This window comes from Phalacrocorax carbo, chromosome 2 (genome assembly GCF_963921805.1).
Source record: "Phalacrocorax carbo chromosome 2, bPhaCar2.1, whole genome shotgun sequence".
NCBI lineage: Eukaryota > Metazoa > Chordata > Aves > Suliformes > Phalacrocoracidae > Phalacrocorax > Phalacrocorax carbo.
Genome location: NC_087514.1, coordinates 92,958,071 through 92,978,474, shown reverse-complemented (window position 1 = coordinate 92,978,474; position 20,404 = coordinate 92,958,071). Strand labels below are relative to the sequence as shown.

The window sequence follows — 20,404 nt, the reverse complement described above, 5'->3', positions numbered from 1 at the left end:
GTACAAACAGCTCTCAAAAGTATGGCACTGAGTAGGCGTTGAGAGTATGTGCTCTTCCACCACTGCTAAAGGGAACACCCAGGCAATCAGCTGCAGTCCCTGCTCTGAATTATCCCCAGAGGAAAAAGAGCACAGCAGCCATACTAGACAGAGAGAATGAATTAGTGACACAGTATTCCCACCAAAGCTTTGTATGCCATATCACCTAAAATCTGGTTTTGCCACAGAAACCACATTTGCCCACAAACCACATTTGCCTGAACCCTGATGTAGGACAAGCCGGTCATTTTTTTTCCATTCTGAGCATAAAAGAAAATTCCCAAATGGGTAATCAGGAGATTACCTAGTGGCAATAATACTTTCTTGCCTTGCTGAAAACTTAGCACCGTGCATTTGGGTCACTATATGCAATTTCTTACAGCAGCAAATTTATCTGTCAGGCATTAGAGGACTGTATGGGCTCTCCTAGGCAGGAATAAAAAAGTAGCAATAACCAGTGCTTGCTACTAACATTGGGTGGGCAACACTAATATAGATAGGAGGAAAAGTTTCAAGGGGAAGAAGTGGCAATTTTACATAGAAAGATTAATAAGTGACCATAAAGTCAAAGTAGGAACACCCACACACACACACTTTAAACATGTTTTTATGTTCACAAGGTTTTTGCACGAAAGACAAAAATCACAAACCACATCTTACTGCCAAATCTAAAGTAGCGTTTATTTTTCAGGGGGAATTATTTCCAACAACATATTGCTGTAAATTTTCTTATCAAGGAGTAACAAAGAAAGGGATTTCTCTTTTCAGATCAAGAAGGCAGCTCTAGTAATGCCTGTATTCATTCAGCTTTTCATTCCAAACATCATCCATCATGCCGTATGTCCCTTAGACTGGACTGCAGAAAACATACCACAAATTCTACTTGGAACAGCAATGCATCTTGAACAAAGCTGACTAAACTGAAAATTAAGTTTTCAACAACTGCATGTTAAAAAGAAAATCAATGAAAGAAAAACAACGAGCTCTACTGAATAAACATCCTGCAGTTAAAAAAAAAAATGTTTTGATTGATGAAGAAAAAAAGCCATGACATTTTAGGTGGCCTAAAAGAAATTTCAAGGATCATAATAAAAAGAAAGTTGGCATTGTATTAAAATATAGTTATCCCAAGGGATAACTGGAATATAGCAGGAAACCAGGACATAAGACTGGCTTTACACTTTTCTCAAAGCAGTTCACTAAATCTTGCTTTCTTCATCTCATAACCCCAAGTAGGGGAGTTTACCTTCAGGATCATCAACTTTCTTGGTTGTGAAGCAGCTTTAATCCACTTCCTTGATCCTCCTGCAATCAATTAATGCTGCACTAATCCTGTCCTGGCCAGGCACAATGTGGAAAACTACATATAGTACTTTATCTGCAAGAAAAGTATTTGGGAATCTAGGTTTGAATCCAAGACACTTTTACCTCTACAGAAAGGTCAGGACGAAACACTCAGTAAGATTTACTGAGCTGTGATATCTACAAAAACAGCAAGATAAGCTCTAATGAGAAGCAATATCTTTCATCAGATCAACTGATACAGCTGGAAAAAGCAGACAACTTTTCAGGCACAGAGACCCAGTGCAGCTATGGGCAACACCTGAAGTTTAGTTTAGATTAGCCCTGCAGTGACAACAAGTCTTTTGGCATTGGACATTTACATATTAACCCTAAGATACTTGTTTTTATATCTTCATGGAAAACATTTTCATAGTGTAATTAGAAATAAATTCCCAGCTTTTATTTTTATGACAGCAAAACCCAAGATAATTCCATAGGATCTCATATGCTAGAGCTAACATCGCAAATGCATTTGTCAAAATTATATTTTTAGTATTGGAAACCTCTGTCCAGTCTCACAAAATTCTTAAACTGAGTCCATTGATTCCAGAGAATTGACTTTTTTTTTTTTTTCTGACAGCTTAATTTCTGTCCTTACAGACAATATGAATCATGCACGTTCGTGAGAAAGTGTAGGTTAATGAGATTACTATGCAAAATGCAACTTCCTCTTGAGTGAAGTTGCCAAGTGAACGTCTTCACTTGGAATACTCTGGATGCTACTCTGAATGGTATCCTTGCAAAACAATGCAGCTTCAGTAGAAGCAACCAGCTGCTCTTCTTTCTTGTACATGTTTAGGCTTGTTTATCTTCTTCCAGTCAGTTATGCAGGCACAGGTGTCCCCACAGGCATATCACTTTTATGTTTGTCATCTTTGTGGAGCCAAAACGGCTCTGAGAACAAAATTCCCTGAATTTTGTCCTGAATTCCCATTCCTCCTGTGCATTGTCAGTGGAATTCTTGAGTGTTTACTCAATCCCAGGTGGGTACAGCTGTGCAAACCCATAGTGAGGTCCTCCTCTGTGTATAGTAGCTGCTATTGCTGTACTATATCATATTTTACTTCTCTTTCAGATATAGAAACAGCAGAACAACGTAAAATCATGGTAACAAAAACACCCAACAAAAGAAAAGGCCACCATAACAAAAATCACAAGCAGCTCCTTACATTTGTATTTTCTCGTTCACAGACAGCCTTGCCAGCACAAAGGAAATGAGGTGTACTCACACTGAAAAGAAACAGGCCCCTTCTGCATGGCCAGGCCCCTGAGCTTCTGCTAGTGAGGCTGCTGGTACTGATGGCTTGGGCTTTGGAGGAAAACCATTGGGATCTTCTTGCCTTCCTGGGCAAGAGCGGCTTCCTTCTCTCTGGGTGGTCTTTCCAGTGATGGAGGTCCTGTCCTTCCATTCCCGGTGTGACCCAGGAGTGAACTGAGCTCATTAAAATGTACTTGCCTTTCCTTTGAAAAAAAGAAAAAGGGTGGAAATCAGTAGAGTCAGGTTATGGTACTGCCTTACTATTTAAAAAAAAAAAAAAAAAGAAAAAAAAAGAGATGGTGTACTTGTTTGTAGAAATCAACAGCATTTCACCCATGTGATGCATCTTTCTTGAGAGACCAGAGCGATTGTCAGATCAAGCATTTCAAGACACATCATTTCCAGAAGAGAGGAGTTAGACACACTCTTGATCGTGTGCTTCTGTTTATTCTGTGTAAGGGATCCAGGACACCTGTGTTAGTTTTAAAGCTACTACATGTACAGCACTTGACTGCTATATTTTGGCAAGTCCCAGCTGTTATTTCACATGTGTGAACTACGAAAATACCCAAGGTAAACACAGACTTAGAAGAAGTACCAAAAACATTTACAATAAATTGTAAGTACGGCCCAGTATGTTAACCTGCTAATATATACAGTGTGCTGGCCCAGATCTATTTCCTTTAGAGAAGCAAAGGGAAAGAGATGTAACAAAGCCTGTATGAAGCACCACAACCGATTACCAGTCATTTCTCCTAAAGGAATAGCACCAATATGGATTGCTCTTCTAATATTTTTCTTTACTCACAGTTGTTTCCAGCCAAGCTTACCCAAATGTGGGCAAATCAGAACAGAAACATTTTTTTTCTGTTTGTTTTGTGCATCTGACAGCATTTAATCTAAAATCAGTTTAAATCCAGATTACTTACATGTGTGCACATGCTCACACTCCCCCTCTACACACACAATGTTAAAAGGACATTACTGATGATCATTTATTTTTCTCTGCTCTTGCTGCATTTCATAATATCCCTTCTCTCTTGAAATAGTGCCAGAGAAGATTGTCTTTAATATACTTCAGTGGTGTCAAAAGAACCTCAGGAAATGAGGACTGAGGTGAACATAAGGTCCACTCTATGCCACCAGTACTCTGATTATACATACTGCTTTGTACAGGAGGTAAAGATCTGCACTCCCGATGTCCTGCCTTCAAAAACCAATATTCTCTCCACTTTCTGTCTCCTCTAATTAAAGCCAATTACTTTGACCTCCTTGGTTTCTCCTCCAGAAGCGATGTTCTACTATTACCTACTGTTGCTCAAAATCAGGTTTGAGTTAAGCCTCAGAAACTCTTAGGTTTCACCAGAAATGAGTTTTACTAGAAAAATAGGATTTCTTTATCGCCATGATTTCCTGTATATGGGTCACATCCTTCTAAGTACGATCATCAGCTCTGTAAATACTGCTCTTGGAGGTAAGCTTTCCAGCTGCCGCCTGACATATCCTGACGTAACCACCCCGTACTCTGTGAGCCATATCCTCTATTGGACAAAAAAAAAAAAAAAAAAAAAAGGAGAAGAGATATTGATTCAAATTCAAGGGGCCAAATAAGTTATTTCCAGGCCGCAACCTGAGCACAGAGTAATGTTTCCTAAGGTATATCAGAGTGGAGCCTAGCAGGTATGAGAAGCTGTAGGAGAAAAGGGTCACTTCTTGATTAGTGATGAGACCTAAATTTTGTAATGGGATAGGAGGATTTTGTGTGACCAGGGTCAACTCAAGCTCTGATGAAACATTTCCCAATGTTTTAGTTCTCACTTGCCAAATTCAGCCCTGATATAAATAAGCCCTGTTCTACTGAAGCTATGCAATGGGTGAGTTAGCTTGCTGTATAGGAACCACGTGCCATTTTGTGATTAACTAATTTCTCACTCAAAGGTTTTCGGTACTTAAAGACTAATATTGTATTTGTCCCCATGTTTGACATGGAAATGTTCAACTGAAGTATCATGTCCCTCCAATTACAGGTGCTTCAAACTCAGTATGTTTCACTTACATGAGTCAGTGATCATTCACTACTCCCATTCATCATAATCCTGGATTGCTCTAGTTCACTCAGCAGTAATTCTAGCTGGCTTTCATCATTCCCATGGAAAATGTACACCAACAATGAAATCTCTCAGCAGAAGTAATCAATCTCATTTGGAGATTTATAAAAGCACTGAGAAAAAAAAGCATTTATATCTTTATGTGAGAAATAGCAATGAATAAGCATGTAAATCTCTAATAACAGTACAGCTCATTTTGTCAACAGTGAAACGTTAATTTGATGGATTCAGCCATTTTCTCTTTCTGATGCCAGACAGTGCAATGCATTTTAGAGTGATAGATCTAAAGAATCTTGAGACCTTCCTGGATACCTTGAAAAGAAGGTAGCAGGGTAGGGGTGGGGGAGACAAGGAAAAGGTACATGCAGTTATCTACAGAAGTTCATAGAAAGCCACCAATACAATGCGATCTAGAAAACATTCCTCCACCATAGTGATAGAACTATAAGATAGTTAAATATCATCTTTAGAAACACTAAAGTGTGTCTTGTTTCTTTAAGGCAAAGAGAGTAGATGCCCAAGGCAGAGAAAATTTTGCCTCCCTTATTTCTTACCCTCGCAGATTTTGTGCATACTGTACTCTGGCCAACTCGCTGTCTGTCCAGTTCTCCCAGCTTTGATGACTTGTTTGAAGTCCTGCAGAAAAATTGGGGTGAGGGTTGGGAATGAAGCAAGCTCTTCTGTCTTCTTGTCCCACGCTGTAACCATGAGACCACCCTCCTCCATAAGAGCCTGAAGATATCACAATATCAGGTGAAAGGCACTTCTATAGCTTTCCATATATTTTTAGCCAAAATAGCTTTGCAATACTAGAGGATAAGCGGTGAGTATAATGGTTTGAGGGTTGATGGCTCTGTCAAAGAAGTATTTACATCAGGTTGATACTGGCTTAATGTGGTCTTTACTAGCTCCCATTATGATGATTTATTAGTCTTTCCAAGTCATGAAAGAAAGAAATGAGGCTTGGCATTAGCTTTCTAAAGATTATAATTGTGTTTCTGTAAAGAAAGAGCATAAGTGGCAGATAGCTGTCTATGTGTAGATAATGTTAGTAGTGAAGAATTGCAAGTGGTGCTCATTTTGGGTGTGGGTATAAAATATGTATTAAAAGGAACAAGAGAAAAGAGGAGATGAGAAGCTGTAGAAACAAAAAATTTTTTGGTTGTAAGATTTAAAAAACACTCTGCACTAGGGAACAGGCACAATAAAAAAGCAAAATAGGGTTTAATGAAGCTATTGCCCAGGCCACCATGCTAGAGGCTGCTGAACAAACACAAACCCTCATGATGTAGAATGTTTGTAATTTGGAAATTTTTATAACTCACCAGTATTGCAAAAGACAGTATAGCATAAGAAGATCATACTAGGAGTCACAGAATGATTTAGTTGGGACGGGACCTTTGGAATCAGGGCTATTGTTAGGTCAGATTTTTTTTAGTTCTATCCTTAGGTAAGCTGTCAGTACTTCAGCTACAGCATAAACCTAGCCATCTCATTTATTCTTGTAGGCTTGGTTTACACCTGCTGCAGCCAAACCAGAGACGGTTTCAGATATCAGTTTCTCTTCTGACCTGATTTCAGTGCCTTCAAAAATATCTGTTTTCTTCCGGCTCTCATGGAGACCTCTTACTCAAATAAAAGTCCTAAACCTCCACCAACTTCCTATAACTTCCATCATGGACCAAAAGCACTGAATTGCTTTTGCCTTCCCAGCAAATGCTATGGTGCTGGAAAGAGCAACCCCCATTCTAAAGATATTATGTGCGGACTTTCAGCAGGACGTTCTCTGAGAACTAGCTTTGGTAGCAGGAAAAGTTGCTTCCGTCAACATTTTCTGATGTTGTGTCCGGTGTATATTTATTCTTTGTACTGCATTTCATTTCAGATGCAAACTTGCTTCTGTCCCAGTGCCTGCAAAGGAACTGAAAATGGATAAACAGCTTGGCCTTCTCTGGACTTCCATTGACTTTAAGGATTGTGTATCATTTGCTCCTTCTAACACTACAATGTTAAAGCAGTTAGTAATATACTTACGCATGTCTTGGTCCTCCTAGCTCACAGACCTAATGGCTGAGAGTGCTAGGAAGAGGAACTGACTTTAGTTTTTCTCTTTGCGTGACATGACAAAAAAGATTCTTCTGAGAACAAGTAGGTACTAAGAGAAAGTTGTGTTGGAGCTACAAAGCCTTATAAGGGCCTTTCAAGGAGTCAGACCCATGCAGAACTATTGCTGCTATGAAAGATTAGTACTATGAGTTAGGAAAAGAAAGTGACTGCAGCATCTTAAAAGAAACAATCTATCTTTATTGCCTTTTAAACCAATTAGGGATCAGACCACAAGCATTTCTACATCCTGCTTTTGCTCACAGTGCTCATGGGTTATAAAAATGTTGACATTTCACTTCAACTTTATAAGAATATTAAAAGAAAAAAATGGATGTGTTATTTTTTACTTTCATGATGGTTTATAAGTAATGTTGTACTATGATGGTCTAAGGGTATAACCAAGGTCAGGTGTGTAGAGAGAGGCATTATCTTTTATTAGACTAACTAAAATAGTTGAAAAAATAGATAAGATTTAGAGCATGCAATCACTCTTCAGGTAAAAAGAATAAAACATCCTCATCTTCATCAAGCTGAACTGTGGAAAGAGATGAACTACAAGGTTACGGTCACTGACCCCCTTGTACGTGCTTACTGGGAGAGAGAGGCACGAAACCTGTCTGTCATCTGCACCGTTTGAGAGGAGTCCCCGTTTATGATTCATGATTCAGAAGAAATTTGGGGATTGCTATCCCTAGAGACTGAAGGGGACAGGATTTTTGTCTTTTTCTCTTTTCTCAGTGTCACGTGCAACAGCCTGCTTTTGACAGGATTTTTGCTCCAGCAGTAGGAAGTTAGGAGCTTGACAGGCATCTTGCTGGTCACTACAATTTTGTAGGCCACATTGTGTCTTTCTAATGCATCTGTTGGAGAAGGATGACAAACGGAGACTTTTCACTGCAACCCCACTGCTTACCTCTTTGGTAGGTAGTCTTGTTTAAGTCAATGGGACCAAGTCAAGGTGTGACCTTTAGGATGGATTTAAGTTTCTAAAGAATTGAGACCTGAAAGAACAAACCACTGTCTTTAGAAAGCCTGCAGATGGCATTGCTCAAGCAAGCATACTTGAATTCTTCATGAAAAGAAAAATATATCTGAATAACAGAGATCTAAGCGAAAAAGCTCTTAACAATTAGCGCCTTCTACTTTCTAGTATATTTTTCCGTGGATTCAGCTGCGCTTAGGAAGTGTACATAAAACAAAGCTTTGAGTCCTGCAGCCTAGCTTTGTTTCCTTGCTCTGTAAAAGTAAATTAACAAATAGGAGCACTAATGAAATTTTGTTAGAATTTAGATGAGGGGGCAGAGATTTAATAAATGCTACTATGATACAGTCTTTTATACACAAATGTACACCATTTGGAGACTACTCTGTTCCCATTCTAATGTAATTAACAGAGATGTGTTTCACAAGTATTCCACAAGGAATTCTTGTGCATGAATCTAGTCAGGCAACAGAAACAGCGCTCTCAACCATCCAGCAACAATGAGACAAAAAGGTGAATAGCAAAAGCTGCGCATTAGAAATCACTGCACAAATATGAAGTTCTGCAAAAATGACATCCCAACTGTAACTAGCCTGGAAATATGTGGACAAAAAGGGACTAAAACTACAGATAAATAGTTCAAATTTTTCTCATGGATTAATATAGTGTTAATTTGCTTGAATGCAGAACTTCACAAAAGATGGCATCTTCCAGATGATGAAAATATCATGTTATAGCAGTAACATTTTTTTACTATTTGTCTCTTGTTAGACTGGCACATGGTCAGACTATTGCAGAATATCCAGCTTCAGGATGGGTGACACTCCCCTCTGGTCCTGGGACCCATGCCATGAAGAGCAAACATCCGTATCAGTATAACCATATATGCTTGTGCTTAACCATATGATGTACGAGAAAGACTGAACAGCCCTTGGGAAAGGTTCTGGCAGGATATTTGTCAGATTTGTTTCACATACTGGCAAATGTCTTAATTCTCCTTTGGCTCACTGGACAGCTGCTCAGCAATGATTTGGCTGGTTAAAAAGTTCTTGAGAACTTTTTACAAACCCTATCATCTCCACAAAGAAATGGACATCTGCACTTGCCCCAGAGTGGTGAAGAAGGCTCCGAAACAACAAACAATTATTTTCTCAAGGATTACACTTCGGGATTAAGTTACTTTTTTCTTTTTTGTAAACATTTTTAGGTAGATCCTATTAGCCAGATTTTTCTGTTTAACTTTCTGTAAAATATATACACACACATCTATAGTATGCATGTATATATGTATTCATATATGAGATTGTAATTATAACTTACACAAATATAAATACAATTATAATACAATAATTATTCTAATGTTTAAGAATATAATAATAACTTTGTAATATTATTACAATAAAATTTATATGAAGATCACTTACATGGGATCTTTCCCTATACATCTAAAAATCCGTCAAGAAATTATGGAATTGTGTAAGTGTCTACTAAATGTCATTGAAATTAGAGCAGTATTTTTAGTGAGGCATCCTAAACCAACGAAGCTTCCAGGATGACCTATTTGCCTGGTCAGACCTTTTTCTTCCCAGTAACTCCCAGGCCAGTTTCAATCCAATTCAATATTTAACAGACAATGGTGTTCCTATTAGTTTTATGAAATGCAGAGGACAGAAACCTGAGGCAACAATGTGATGTGGTCTGCTTCACAGCTTGTGCATTAGCATCCAGTCAGCATGGTTGTACGTCAGACCTGCCACTTCACACCTTTCTCTTGCCCTGCTGGAAGCATCAGCTGAGAGTGTCTAGGAACTTGGTAGTTCAATTCCTTGCTGAATAATCCATGAAACTCTGCAGCATCTCAGAAGTTACTTTTATCATTAAGAACATTCAATCCTAGGTGGCTGTCAAAACCTCCCTGGTAAGCCTTCAGCATAACAAATTTTAGTTTACAAACCACATTTTAAATTCCACTATCAACCCAGGAAAAACATTTTGCAATATCCTTGCTGATGAATACCTACCTGCAGAGAAAGGGATGACATTTTTCTAAGCCATTTATGTTTCAATATCCAGTTTAGAGCAGCAGAAACAGAGTGGGTAGTGTTTAATTATATCCAGCATTTATTTTTTCTCTAAGAGAGAAAAAAATGGACAAACAGCCACCACGTTGCTATTGGTGGTACCTTGAGACTGATTTTGTTATTCCTGTAGCTCATTCCAGAAGCCAGCAGAAAACTCACACTGAGACTGCCAGGGCCTTTGGTACCTGCTGCGAATGCATGTCTTCTACACCCCTCACTTCTCTGCAGCAGGGTCCCCAGCCTCGGCTGAAACCACACAACCCTGAAAGGGGATGTGGAGCAACACAGTGCGCAATGTAGACAAGATGTGGTCCTCACTGGCTGCTCTCTCTTCTACAGCACTCTTTTCCCTGGCTCGTTTATGTTAGCTTTACATGAGGTACTATAATGCCAGGTGTATAAATCACTACAGGACAGGATGCAACTCTCTGGCGTCCTGAATGTAAGGACCAGATTTAAACTCCACCCACCCGCGTGCTTGAAATTAATGTGAGCCGTTGCATTGTCTGCAATGAAAGTTTTGTCTTCTCTGAGTTGCAAGAAACCCTTGCAGCGAAAGTGCAACTGCAAGCTAGGTCACGGTGTTGTTCTGAGGCAAAGGAGAATCTGAAAACACAAATAGCCTTTGCAGGGTAAGAGCGATTCCATTGATCTATTACATTATTGTGGTATTAGTGCCGATTTGTCTTACTGTGAGCTGTTTATGTGTAAATGGACACGATACCTTGGCGTAATATTTACAGAGCTCAGGCACATTTTTATCACATGCTTAGCTGCTGAAATGGTGTATCTGCTAGATGCCATGGAGCCTTTGTCAGGTTAATGCTGGTGATGACCAAAAAGGGGCTCATGATGTGCTGCCCTAATTACCGCCTTCTCAAAACCTTCTCAAGGGCGGAGAATTCGCAGGAGAAAGCTTATATCCAGTGAGGCATGGGGCATATGTCCAGCCCCAGGGCAAAAGTGAGCACATTCATCCTGTATCACATGAGGCTGGGAGGGAATGGTGCCAGACCCTCCGAGTCATCCTGCAGTATAACAAGCAGATTACTCTAATACAAAAAATGTAAACCACAATAAATGGGAGCAGATTTTTAGCTATGATAGTCCATGAAGCTTTCAATGCATGAATTAATTTTTTGATGGAAGTCTGAGATAGTTTTCATTGTTGACAGATACATTTCTGTTCCTATGGATGGTTTTATAAAAATTGGTGGTATAAATAAAAAAGTATAACTTAACTAGATTGTCTTTATTCTCTGATTCAGTTTCCTCTGAATGAAACATTTCATTTTGAGAGGTCAAAATATTGCATTCTAAGGAAAAACCACTGCAATGTTTTGTTCAAGCTGAAAAAAGTAGCTCAGGTCTGAGATGTTTAAAATATCTGAGTTTTATTCCATTTTCTTACTCTTTAAAGAGACATAAAGCAAAAGAAAACTCAAAGACCGTAAGTCAGAAAAAAAACCCAAAATGGAACAAAAAGAAATGTATCAGTCCACTATTTAGTGAATTTATGCACTGTCCAAAGAGCATGTGCTTTGTACGTATGTAGGTCTTTCTTGCAGTGGTTCCAGCTGTGCAGCGTACGACCACCTGGAGTAACAATGGAGCCTCTAGAATTACTTTTATGCATATAAAGCAGGCAGGATTGGGTCCTATCTACATAAAGGAAACTTTTTCTTTTGAAGATGTTCTCAGCCAGGAACACCTTTATGAATAGCACAAGTTACAATTTAAATACTTGAGTTGTGTCTCACATCTGTTCGATGCCAGCATACTGTAATTGACTGGCTCTTTAGATTAAATCTACTGCGTGACAGGGAAACCCTATAAAAGAAAGTCTGTCCTTAACATTCCAGCTAGATGGTAGAATTTTATATGTATTCCTTACTTTGGTTTCCAGTAGAAATCACATCCTTTGAGTTGTGGATAGGTCCCAAGGCTGAAGAGAGCCAAATTTCTCTCTTCCATTACCCAATGGGGAATGGGGGAAAAAAATGCATGCTGAGTGGTGCAGTTAGCCAACATCACATCTCAACCCTTCCCAGTAATTCAAAAGAAAGATTTAGGGGAGGGAATGAATATGGAAAACACTATGATACAAAGCATTTTGCAAGTGTTTTACAAAAGCATCATCCACTAAATGAAGAAAAAAACCTTGATTGGTAGCTGGCAGCAACATTAAATGCATCTGTTTAAATACCTATACACTTCTAAAAGAGTAAAAGATTCCCAATTCTCCCCCCCCTTTTTTTCCTTACACTTCTTATGGTGAGAAAGCCACCCTTTTTTTTTTTGTAAAAAGAGTCCTTAAAATGTCTGTTTCATGCCTTCTAGAGTCGGGGTGTGTGTGTGTGTTCTGCTTTTTAATATGATTAATAACTCTAACAGGTATTCTTCAAGCCAAACAGCTGGGTTATTGCTTAAGAAACAGCTGTTTCATTGCTAAATATATCCTTATTTCACCAGCCATCGGCTTGCTGAAGCTTTGCTGGTTACTTGCTTTTAAACATTTGCTGATAGTGAGAAAGTCCTGGTACTTAATCATAGCTGGTCCTGCAAAAGCCGGAGCTACTTTGAAAAAACAATACACAGAGAAAAACATTGGCAGAAAGCTTTTTTCTTTGAGGGCGGGGAGGTGGTTTTTTTTTGTTGTTTTTTTGTTTCAATGCCACACATTAGGTTGCAACCAGATGTTCACATTATAGATCCTGCCTGGATTAAAAAAAAACCCAAACAAAAAACAACAAAAACCCCTTTTTATTCAAAAACGTCAATATCGTTTAACAGCAAATGTAATATAATTACAGTATTCAATAAACATTTAACAAGACACAGACATTTTCAGCAGGAAAATATTACCAGAGTGAGCCTTTTAGCAGTTTAGCAGTTAAATTAGTAATTTCTTTTATAACATCTGGTGAGCAGTCTCTAATTTCTGAAGTTTTGGAACAAAAAGACATTGGGCAGATTTTGAGTTATGAATAATTTGCCAGTTGTTTACCTTTATGCCAATCTAATTCTCCCCTGCATAGATGCAATTGAATACATTACAAATGTGTTTTCCATAAAAACCCCTAAAATGCAGGGGGGGGGAACGTAGAGAACGCGTTCAAGCAACTCTGGCCCTTCGCAGGCATTGCCATGCCTGTCACTGTCCCTGCCACCTCTCTCGACACCTGATGGAGGCTCAGAACCCCACCCTGAACTGCCAAAATTCAAGAGTGCCTCCGTGCAGTGACTCAAATCAAAGCAGTTGACCTTAGCAGGAATCTTTCCATAAACTGTGTGGATTTGGGATCAAGTCCAATGACAAATCCTCGTGGCAAGAGGAGTCTCTCTGGAAGTGGGAGAGCAGAGGGGCACCATCTGGGTGAAGAAGGACAGCCCCAGCCACCTGCGAACATGCCTGTGGCCAGCCTGGGGACATGACCCTTGGGGCGGGGACGCTCCTTCCACAAGAAGAGGTTGCCAAAACACTAACCCCTTTCCTGTGCTGAGAGCGTTCCCTAGGCACGGTGCATCCCTAATATCCCAATGCTTCTGGCTCTGTGTTTTTCCTAACTTGGCTGATGACCTCAGATCTGTTTGTAGCAACTGCCTTCCCTGTTGCAGTTCAGCTGCTTGCCTGTACTGCAGGCAGGACTGCAGCGGTTGGAGTGATAGCCTCCACTGCAGGGCCCAGCTCCGTCCACTACATCCTCTCCTATCTACTCTAGGATTTGGGTCCACCCTGCATTTTGTGACTGGAATTAGCATTACAGCCACTGTAATCCTGTGTGTTGGGTGAAGATTGCCAGCAAGTAATTGATGTACAATCAGTGCTCTGCAAACCAGATGTTAGAAACAGTGTGATAAATCTTCCTATAACTTCTTGATTTCCGGAACAGAGTTAGTTTATTGCCCCTTATCTTGAACAGGTGATAATATTAAAGTTAATAAAAATTACTGTTAGTCATCATGTCATCCATCAACGTACAAAAGATACCAAATTTTTGTATCTTTTAGATGACAGGTTTAATTATTAGCCTATTTCTAAATGTCATAATGTTTATTATTTAAACCCCAAAATTAAACCTTCAAGTTTTTTTTAACATATTCCTAGCAGTAGTTGCTCCAAACATGATCATAAAACTTCTGCAAAAATTCTCTGAACTGTTCAAAATAATGGACTTTCAAAATATCCCTCCTTGTTTTTAAAGTGTCAATGTTGAAAGCCCTTTTCAATACCCAGGAAGGAATACTTGTTTAAAAATCATCATGGGCTCACTGCACAGATGATCTCTTCTTGTGGGTGCTTTTGTTGTACGCTATGGCAAAGCATGGCCGGATCTCATCTGCCATGTGTTCTCTCTTCAGTGAAATTAGCCGAGACTGGGGTAAGTACAGGCTAGAATGTTATCTGATGTAAAGCACAATAGTGAATTTTTAACCCATCAGATCCTTCCCTTTTTCTGCCTTCCTCCCCCCCACCCCCCCAAAAAAAAAAGTTCAGAGGAGACCCAAATAAAGCACACAGATATTTGGGGGGGATTTGTGCTTTGCTAAATAAGCTAGTGCACTTCCAGTTCCCCTGCAGCTCGTGCAAACATAAACAGTCCTAAAAGAGGAAAGAGAGAGAAAAGAAGAAACAGAAGCTTAAGCTAAGCTTTGTTTTGCTCTCGATACCTCACTTCCACATGTGGGAAGTCAGTAAGCTGGATAATTTCTTCTATAGCCTACAACTCCAGTACCAGTTATATAGCGGACTGAAATAATGTACTGGCAAATGCCAAGCAGCATCAGAAATTAGAGGCAGCACAAACCTTTTCTCTTCAGAGAACTCAAACAGTTTGGATCAGTAGTGAAGGGCACCCAGAATCCAAAACCTGCTAAGGCACAGTAGGACTGAAGGGCATTTCAAGCCTTGTGACAGTAAAGGATCGGTTATTTGCCAGTGATAAAAGTGCACGGTCTGTCTGAATTCTATGCTGCCTTCACTGCAGGTGTTTCTCGCTCTAATGACTGGGACAGCCCTTTTGTACACAGCAGCTTGTAGGATTCAGCTTTCTCTTGCCTTTAGGAGTGTACCTCATTGCTGCTTGCTAGACCAAGAAAAAGGAATGTAACTGGAAGGAGATGGAGTTTAGGATAAGTAATTCGGTAAGAATGGAGACATTTTAGTGGAGGAGGTGTTCTTTTGTTTGGGGGTGGGGGGGTGGGGAGTCTTGTAATTTTTTGGCATTTCTCTGCTGCTTCTTAAAGCGGAGCATATCTGGGATGCGACACTCTGGTAACTGCTCCATCCAGCTGCAATATAAACAGGGCTTTTTGCTGCACGTTTTAAAGCTGTAACATTAAAGAGAATAATGGACGATGCCTTTTGATATCTTTGTATAAACGAAGAATTTTCTTGCAGTGAATTACTGTGTTAATTTATGAAAAGTAAACAAAGCCAAGTGCAAAACTGATTCAATGTATAACCTAGCTTTCCTGGTGCCTAATGAGGTGACAGTGATGGAATCAAAACAAATATCTTTATATTTCATAAATGTAGGGAAAAATACTTCTGTGTTTAATCACCACCTGAGTCACTGACAATGCTGGCACGCCAACACCAACGGTTTTAAAGTAAATAGCAGTCACTTTGTCTAGTGACCGAGGACACAGGCAAACTCACTGTGGACCACCATGAGTTGTAGGATAACAAGCGTGCAGAAACAGCAGATAAAGCTCAGACATGTTTGCAACAGCCTACGCTTAGGTAATATACCTTCCCCTGTCATTATCCTGATTCCCCCATTCATCCATAAACTATTGCAGAAACAAAACACTTCATACTGAGTGCCTCCCTTGGGCCAAAAATTGCCTTTGGCTTCCAAGGCTTTTTTTCTGGAAGAAGATATTGAAACCTGGGCCCATGGATGACAAAGTGCTATCAATACCCCTAACACATTATCCCTCTCATGTTGGGAAATTTCTTCCCGTGCTGGTTTGAACTAGGTGCAAGTCTTGTGATATGTAGGTCCTCCAAAAAACTATGGGATCACAGGAAATCTTCTAGCCCAGGGTGAATCTTTAACAGGCATGTAGTCCAGACCTCTCTGGGATCATTTGGATGGATCTGTAACTCTTTACATTTATTCTCTTACTCAAGAGGTGTATGCGTATTGGTGTTTACACAGAGTTGGGGTTTGAGTGTCTGCAGCAGTATAACTGGCAGGTTATCGTGTGCTGGGTGTATGCCCTCCTAAGAGTGCCAGAGGAGGAGACTCCACCACAGCTGCATGCTGGAGAGCGATTCTGCACACAGATAGGAGCTGACAAACTCGGTTCTCCAAAACCAGCTCCAGTCCAAGTCACACTGATGAACAGTCATGCAATACAATAGCAAAAGCAATGTGATGCCAACTGGTAAACTAAAGTTGGCTAAATTTATTGGGGGTCTTTTAATGGACGTTTACCTTCTTAAAAGCTGTCTAGAGAGCAGCCATTTTTGTCCCCTACCTCTTCTGACCTCTTCCTGAAAAAAAAGGAGAAAAGGCACAGCTTACCTTAGAAACTCTGTCTTTTTTCCTCTCTCATTTCACAATAGAAACACTTGCAGTGAAAGCAACTTTTTTTAATATGGACCTATAACAGAGAAACTTGGGGATCCCTGGTAGAGGTGGGTATGGCAATTCCAATTGCCATCTACACAGCCAAAGATAAATAACGTACCCAGAACTGTCAGTTGTCAGCAGTGACAAAAATAAAGCTGGGAAAGAATCCACTTGTCACTATCCATATATTTCTTAAGCTGATTAGGAATCCAGAGTATTGGCTACACGCTAACAAACAGTCAGGCCCTTGGACTCAGCCTCTTCTGGTGCTGCCAAGATGTAATCACTCTAACATCCTGGACAGCCTAACCCTGCCTCCTTTTTAATAAGCTCCCATTTAGGAAACCATTTATAGATAAAATAAAGGAAAATTATTGAGCTCACTTTATATTCCTGAAGAAGGAAAAAGCAAAAGTAAATTAAGTCCAATTTGCATGGAGTTTTGAACACGCATGGATTTGGATATAAGCTATGGAGCAGACATAGAATGTTGTAGCCTTTATAGTCAATATTTTATTAAATTTTTCCTTGTAAATTTTGCTGTGTCTTTATTGCATTCATTCAGTAATAGGAGAGCTTTCCTGTAGCTAATTCTGTGCCTTGAAATTTCCCTTCTTGTTAACCTGTGACTGCAGTCTAATGGGTAGAGTGTCTGCCATACAATACAATAAGGCTAGATGCAGGTACCAAGGTGACTGTATTTTTTTATTAAAATACCTTTTTATATGCACAGTTTCAAACTGATGACTGCATTTGCAACACCTAATTGCCACCAGTATCCACAAATACTTTGCATTTAATGAAAATATCAAACCAAGTCCCTTATTTCAGTTGAAGCAGCAGGTTGTATTACGCAGTGTAAAATCCCATTTTATGAAATTTCATAGCACTACAGATCTAACTTTGCACTCTCCATTCTTGTTTGAACTTTATACTCTTTATATTGCATGGCTTTATTAATTTTTTTTCATTGTAAGTTTCAAAATATTTCTGTTGCATCAGGGAACCAGGCAGCCCCATTGTGGCTAATTTAACACCTGTAAGTTGCCACGGCTACCAACCAAACACTTTCTAGCTTTATAAGGTAAGTATCTATTTCACGTTTTAACATAGTGGTGGATTCGGTTCCAGTGGTTGTATCTTTTATTAAAAATTCTATTAACTTTATTCATCACCACCATCAGGGATCACTAGGAACACACAACTTCTCTCACTTTTTAAGGCCAGGAGGGAATCACCTCAGTCAGCCAAGGCTGACCTTCATACTGTACCACACAGATCCTCACCTAAAAATGTCTGAATTGTTTTTTGTTTAAAAATCCAAAACACTTTTGCTGCTTACAAGAGTGAAAAAGGAAAAACAGATGCGCTATTTGAAGACTTGGTTTAAATGAGGGGTGGAGGGAACCGTGTCATCTTTGGTTCTGTCTTTCACTTGCCTTTTCTCAGAGCGCAGCCTCATCAGACATAGTTTTTGGTAAAACCTAACAAGGATCTGAAGGTCATCTTATTTATGTGCAGCCACATCCTCTTCTACTCAACTGTATTCCTAATGCAGGCTTAGACTTGCTTAAGGTAAAGAGCCCTGTCTGCGTCAGGTATGAAACATCATGGTGTTTACAGCCTACAGCCTAATGAAAGGCACGACTCATGGATTTTAGCTTACCTTATAAAGGAAAACCAAATTTCATAGCAATACAAATCAAAGATTATAATTCTTCAAAGGACAGGCAGATACCATAAAAACAGGGTTTTTAGTGCCCAAAGATATCCTTTATATCCGTGCAGTGTTAATCTGATGTCCCACAAGTCATGACTAAGATAAGAGACTACCCACTTTACAGGGATCAAGCTGGAACCCATCAGCTGGGAGACCTGAGAGAGGTGAACCAAAAGGGTCTCACAGTTTCATCCTTACTCAGTACAAATCATACCACAAGAAACAATGAAGCTCCATAACTTACAAGGACTGAAAATCTGCCCCTATCTCTGAAACACAGAGTAAAAAAAAAAACAAAGTTTTTTAAAAAAGGTACAGTTACCAATAAACAAACTTTTCTAATTTAGCTATTTAAATAGTTTGGAGTCAAATTCTGGAATACATCTAGCTTACATCTAATTAACACTACCGATTAAGGTCATTACTGCAGAGCCACTTGGTGTTGAGAAAACTGGTGAGAAGACATGAAGAATGACTGAAAGAACTGCATCGAAACCCCCAGCTAACATCTGCTTGGTGTTTTGGTTTCTTTTCTTGGATTTTTTTACCTCCCTGTGAGTACCTATACACAGTCTTGCTTCTCCCCCTCCTAAAGGCTGGTAGCCTCACTCTGGGGTCAACTACACCTCTGCAACTGGCAGTGGTATTTGCAGGGTGTATATAAAGCGTCCTAGAGCACCTTGACCAGGGAATGGGAGAGCACACAAGAAGCGGGTAGCACTCCATACAGGAGCATGTACCAAACACATGTACCAGTGGCATCAGCAAGGGGATGGAAACCTGGCTCGGGCTTACAGAGGCTGAGAGATCGTGGTTCTGGATCAGGGTCTGCAGCCTGAGCCCATCTTTGGTTTGCTATAATCTCTTCTCTGTCAGACAGGCAACTGTGGCAGCATGAAAACTCAGCACAGAAATCAGGTAACTTTGGTGCTGCAGTTCTAACACAATTAGAAGTTTCATAGGAAAAATGCAGGGATTTGCAAATGGTCCGCTAGGAGAAGGTTGTGACAGCCAGACACATTCACTTCACCCTCCTGATTTAGTGGGAACTGGTCAGAAAGGTCTCATGAAAAGTATACAACACTTCCAGACTGAAAAAAAAAGAAAAGAGCTTGGAATGCATTGAAAGGAGAAATAAGAATGTGGGAATACAACTGAGCTCTTTGATCACGAATCAGTAGGAATGTTACTTATCTTTATATTTGTGACAAGATTGTGGGATTTCCTTTTCAGCAAGTCCCTTCAAAAGTAGGGGGAGACTGCGACACAACAAATTGGCACTGCTAATTCGGATGAGGAAGGCTTCCTTACACGTACTGTATCAGGCAATCCTGAATAGAAATCAAAAAAAGAACAGGGAGATGCTTTTTGCAGGACATATAACATGCTGCTGTTGTGCTCACCAATGCAAATCCACCCTTATTCCACTGGCTTCAGTGTAGTTCTACAGATATTCTCTATTTAAAAAAAAACAACCAACCAAACAACAAAACAACCCTAAACAAAAGACCATTTATACACACACCATGTAATTTATATGGCAAATCCACCAAAGCTAGTGTATGCGAGACTAAAATGAAGCATTATACACATGTGTTCAGGTCCTGGGTACCAAAGCAGGACTGGACCTACAAGCACTTGTACAATATCAGCACTATATAACACACAGGGTAATTTCATTAATTCCCGATTTACTCAGGCAAAACAAACAAACAAACAAAGACAGGATCAGATGCTTTCTTTAGGATTGCTCAGAATACATTTATAGAACAAATCTTAGTATCAAGGTGTAGTTAGCATCTCACTTCTTTCTACTTCTCCTCACTTTTTATTTCATCTTCCTTGCTCTAACTGTTGCTCTGCCTCCTCCTTTTCTGGGTACCAAGTGTCTCTGTCTGGTTCAAAGAACTTCCAGTGATTTGGACTTCTCAAGAATCACTTCCTTTCAAAAAATTTCCACTAACAGAGTTTCCTTTGTGTTCGTATAAAAAACAAAACCAATACCTGTTGAAAATGTGAAAAGCTTTTGTTCTGGAGAGTCAAAAAGGTTAGGTGTGCTGAAAAGAAACGAATATTCATTTTTGCTATGTTTTCAAAGAAAACCTGGAAGAAGGTGATGACAGTTTATGTACTAGGAATTCTTAAGAGCAGACATGTAATCACATTGCTACCTTCTCCGCGA

The 20,404-nt window shown here is 39.6% G+C and overlaps 1 long non-coding RNA gene across 1 annotated transcript; it reads right to left on the bottom strand.

The window, feature by feature from the left end:
- Positions 1-737: 737 nt before the first annotated feature.
- On the bottom strand, positions 738-19,549 carry LOC135311985 (uncharacterized). The gene is made up of 7 exons (XR_010371576.1): positions 18,791-19,549; positions 16,365-18,163; positions 7,769-7,856; positions 5,304-5,481; positions 4,698-4,862; positions 2,947-3,091; positions 738-2,844 (listed from the first exon to the last, which is right to left on the bottom strand). It is a non-coding gene; the product is annotated as an uncharacterized LOC135311985 (long non-coding RNA).
- Positions 19,550-20,404: the final 855 nt, after the last annotated feature.